Below are 5,110 nucleotides of genomic sequence, written 5' to 3' on the forward strand. Positions count from 1 at the left end.
TTTCAAAAAATAGAAACAGAAGGAAAGCTACCAAATTCATTCTATGAGGCCAATATTACCTTGATCCCCAAACCAGGCAAAGACCCCTTCAAAAAGGAGTATTACAGACTGAATTCCCTAATGAATTTGGATGCCAAAATTCTCAAGAAGATCCTGGCTAATAGAATCCAACAGTATATTAAAAGGATTATCCATCATGACCAAGTGGGATTCATACCTGGGATGCAAGCGTGGTTCAACCTTTGCAAATCGATCAGCGTGATACATCATATCAACAAGAAAAGACTCAGGAACCGTATGATATTCTCAATTGATGCAGTAAAAGCATTTAACAAAATACAGCATCCTTTCCTGATTAAAACACTTCAGAGTGTAGGAATAGAGGTACATTCCTCAATCTCATAAAAACCATCTATGAAAAGCCTACAGCAAATATCATTCTCAATGGGGAAAAGCTGGAAGCCTTTCCCTTAAGATCAGGAACACGACAAGGATGCCCACTCTCACCACTATTATTCAACATAGTACTAGAAGTCCTTGATACAGTCTTTGTTTTATAGTCTATTTTGTCTGATATAAGTATTGTTATCCCAGGGTATCTGGGTGGCTTAGATGGTTAAGCATCTGCCTTCAGCTCAGGTCATGATCTCCAGGTCCCGGGATCAAACCCCAGGTTGGGCTCCCAGCTCAGCAGGGATTCTGCTTCTCCTTCTGCCTCTCCCCCTGCTTGTGCTCTCTCTCTTTCTCTCTCTCAAATGAATAACTAAATATTTTTTAGAAAGTATAACTATCCCAGCCTTTTATTGTTTTTTCAATTTATATGGAATATCTTTTTCCATCCCTTCACCTTCAGTGTGTATATGTCTGTAGGTCTGATGTGAATCACTTATAGGCAGCATATAGATAGGTCTTGCGTTTTTCTCCATTCTGTCACCCTAAGTCTCTTGATTGGAGCACTTAGTCTATTTACAAAGTAAATATTGATAGATATGTGCTTAGTGCCATTCTGTTAATTATTTTCTGGTTGTTTTTGTAGCTATTCTGTTTCTTTCTTCCCTCTTTGTATTTTCCTTGTGATTTGATGACTTTTGTTAGTATTATGTTTGGATTCCTTTCTTTTTATTTTTTGTGTATCTGGTATAGGTTTTTGTTTTGTGGTTATCATGAAGTTTATATATAATATCCTATGTATTTAGCAGTCTATTTTAAGTTGATGGTTGCTTAAGTTCAAACACATTCTAAAAGTACTACATTTTTACTTCTTTCCACACGTTTTATGTATATGATATCATATTTCACCTTTTATTTTGCACATCCCTTAACTAGCTTTTGTAGATAAGATTGATTTTACTACTCTTTTCTTCAGTCTGCATACTAGCTTTATAAGTGATCTACTACCTTTAGTGTATATTTGCTTTTGCCAGTGAAATTTTTTCCTTTTATAATTTTGTTACTTCTATTTATGGCTTTTTTTCTGCTTAAAGTAATTCCTCTAATATTTCTTGTAAGGCCACTTTATGGTGATGAACTCCTTTAACTGGTGTCTGTCTGGGAAGCACTATCTCTCCTTCAATTCTGATGATAACCTTGCAAGGTAGAGTATTTTAGATTGTAGGGTTTTTTTCTTTTTAGCACTTTGACTATATCATGCCACTTTCTTCTGGCCTGCAAAATTTCTGCTGAAAAATCAGCTGGTAGCCTTAGGGGGATTTACCGTGTATGTAACTATTTGCTTTTCTCTTGCTGCTTTTAAGATTCTATATTTTTAATTTTTGATATTTTAATTTTTTTAACTCTGAGGAATGGTTTATTTTACTTTTTATTACAAAGGCACAGAAGTCATCTGAGACCTCAGATATTAACCTACTGCATACTATGTCACATTGCTGATGTGCAACTTAATATGATTATTAAAGCTTACAGTGTGGTTTTCCAACAATTCATAATAAGTTATAGATTCTTTCTATAAGTAATAATTAAAACAAATAATGGAAATTAAGACCAATATAGGCCTAACAAAAGGGAATTGAAAATTCCTGCAAGGGCAGTTTTGCTTCTTGATAGAAGTACGACTTTAATGGTGAACGTCTATTGCTCACAATAGGTACGTTGGACTCAGCTTTGCCAAAGAAACAAGGTAAAATGAGCAACTTCTAACAAGCCTATATATATATATATATATATATGCAGTACTGAGGTCATTCACTAATTGTTCTATTATTTCATCAGTTTCCAGTCTTCAAAAATACATACTTTATAGGTCAGAAGTTCTGGGTTTGGCTTTGAATACCAAGGTGGAGGCCCCTGCCAGGGCCCAGGTAGGCTCTCCCTGGGTGTCCTCACTGGGGCAGGGCAGCCCCTGATGGATCAGGTCCCACATCAGTGTCTGTGCTGGTGGTCTGTTCCATTCTGTGTTTGTCCTCAGGCAGCCCAGAGCTACTTATGTTCTTATGTACCAGAACAGTCCCTTCCTTCTTTTCTGCCAACACCTCTACCCCCCATCATCCTGAGATAATGAAGCCATTCATTCCCGGGCATAAAAGTCCAAATGGAAGGCTTTCCCTTCCATCCACATAACACAATGGGACACTGAAGGTTATCTGGTTTAGTAGGGTCTGGCTCATGCTTCAGGATGGTGCTCCCCTTAGCCAAGTCCTTGGCTTGGCTCTGTGTCTCACTGCTAAGTTTTCTTTAAAAAATGGATTTTCCTGGGTCAATAGAATTTTAACATCTTCCATTGATGCAGTGATCATTCTTGAGTTAGTAAATGGAGACAATGTGTCTATTTCCTCCTATGCTAACTGAAAAGAACAATCAAACTCTTCATCACTGTTATTCCAACACCAGACTTTTATCCCAGTGTTTATAACCTTCATCCTGTCACTATTATTCAGCAGCACATTCCTTGGAGACTATGTAGAGTTGCCTTTTCTTCCCTTCTGTAGTTTGAATTAACAAATTCATCTTAGGGAATGAAAGATCCAGTGCATAGAATTTCTGGATAGGTGGAAATAATGGGCCATCTTCAGGAATAAATACAAATGGATTTTCTTTAAATTCTTCCAAATAACTTCATTTTCTTAGATGAGGAAGGACCACACACTCCATCTTTCTCATTTCCACTGTTCTCTAAATTCTCAATTCTTTCCATTATTTCTGTGTTGTTAATTCTGCTACCTGGTTTACTTTCCAGCTCAGAAGAGTCTGTAGTTTTTCCTTCTGTGAGATTTGCAGGGTTGGACCAGTTTCTCTGGACATGACACATTCACTCTCCAGCTTTGGTGGACATTTATGCCATGGCATTGAAGACTTTTGTATTCATACTGCTACAAAGAGCCCTCCAGTATTTTGATGATGTGGTAATATTCTAGGACACCACTCTAAGTGCATCCCCTGTAACTTTTCTGGGTCCTTCGGTGAGAACATGGTGGGCCAGATCAGGGTATGTCTGCTGTGAGGACTGTCATCCCACTTTGTAAACCACTGTCCATCTTTCATCATTATCTTCCACTGTATAATTCCAGGGATCCATTTTAGTCCGGGCAGCTCAGAAAACATATCAGCAAGCTTCAAAGCACCTTCACTTTTCTTCCAGTAAAGATGCTATTACTACTTCATCTTCAATGGGGGTTTAGTGAACATATAGAAGACACCAACCTACCACCTTTCACCAGATTCTCAGTGCCTTGCATTGCAATCCACAGCTATAAACCATGCAGCTGCAAGTTATATAAGGTCTTCCACTTTTTCCAAACATCAGTGTTTTTTTTTTCTCATAGGGCCACCTCCACTGCAAGGGACATCACATAAAGTGCAATTATAGAAGAGAATCTCTTTCCTCCTATTTACATCTATTTTGAGTCTGGATATGCTGGACCATTCATGGTTGATCACCAGGAATGCAGAGGCTGCTCAATATTTTGGCCTGATGAATGAGCAGATAACAACGCTTGTTGTCCTCATTATCATGATGACATACCCCTCAGGAAAAGGGACATTCAAGTCAGCATGTAACATTTCAATTAATTGTGTGGTCTTTGATCCAGGTGCTTCACACATATCTAAGCTCTTATACGGAGAGGGTGAATATTAAGAAACAGTAGTGGAATCATGCAATGGCTTCTTGACAACTGATATTTCCAGATTCAGTTTCACTAACCAGAAACTGGTGAAACTTTCGCAGTTGTGGAGACCTCAAATTTTTCCACTTAAATTTGTGTTCCAGGCAAGTTCTTCTGAATACCAACTCAGGGGCTGTAGAACTTTAACTTTCTGACCTTCCACTTCCAGGTCCTCCAATTTCTTGAAATACTTGTTCAACAGACAGTCTTTTTTGCATGGCTTCTGTAACCAGTAATTCTAAAGTGGCCAGGAGGGGCCCCCTGAGTACTCCCATGACCTGGTCCCATTTGCCTTTGGGCATTCTTGAGCTCCTGGTAGTAGTGCTGGAAGAGCTTGTTCTCCTTGACGATTTGGGGATATCTGCCTTCCCAGCCCACTTTATTGCCCTTCCTGCCATCCTTGGTACCATCCTCTGTGCCCCGATGCTGCTGCCATCCCTGCTGCTGCTGCTGCTGCTGCTGCTGCCGCCACTGCTGCTGGAGCCACCAGCCAGCAATCCCCATGGCCCAAGTGACTGCACACACCCCCACACACTTACAGCCACCTGATATTTTAATTATTATGTGTCTTGGTGTGGACCCCCTTGGGTTCATCTTGTTTGGAGCTTTCTTCGATTTCTGGACCTTGATATCTCTTTCCTTCCCCAGGTTAGGAAAGCTCCCAACTATTATTTCTCCAAATAAATTTTCTGTTCCTCTTTCTCTTCTTCTGGGACCCTTAAAATGTGAATGTTATTGTGCTCAATGTTGCCCTAGAAGTCCCTTAAACTATCATCCATTAAAAAAAATTTGGGGGGGTCACCTGGGTGGCTCAGTCAGTTAAGTGTTTGTCTCTTGATCTCAGCTCAGGTTTTTATCTCAGGGTTGTGAGTTCAAGCCCCGAGTTGGGCTCCATGTTAGGTGTGGAGGCTACTTAGAAAAAAATTTTTTTCTTTTTGCTTTTCAGCTTGGTTGATTTCCACTGTCCTTTTTCTAAATTTTCTTATTTA

General features: G+C 39.4%; 1 pseudogene; it reads right to left on the minus strand.

The window, feature by feature from the left end:
* Positions 1–2,339: 2,339 nt before the first annotated feature.
* LOC123792781 (RNA cytosine C(5)-methyltransferase NSUN2 pseudogene) lies at positions 2,340–4,625 on the minus strand (annotated as a pseudogene).
* Between the last annotated feature and the right edge of the window lie 485 nt (positions 4,626–5,110).

This window comes from Ursus americanus, chromosome 20, assembly GCF_024610735.1.
Source record: "Ursus americanus isolate L20-20 chromosome 20, mUrsAme1.1.p, whole genome shotgun sequence".
Taxonomy (NCBI): domain Eukaryota; kingdom Metazoa; phylum Chordata; class Mammalia; order Carnivora; family Ursidae; genus Ursus; species Ursus americanus.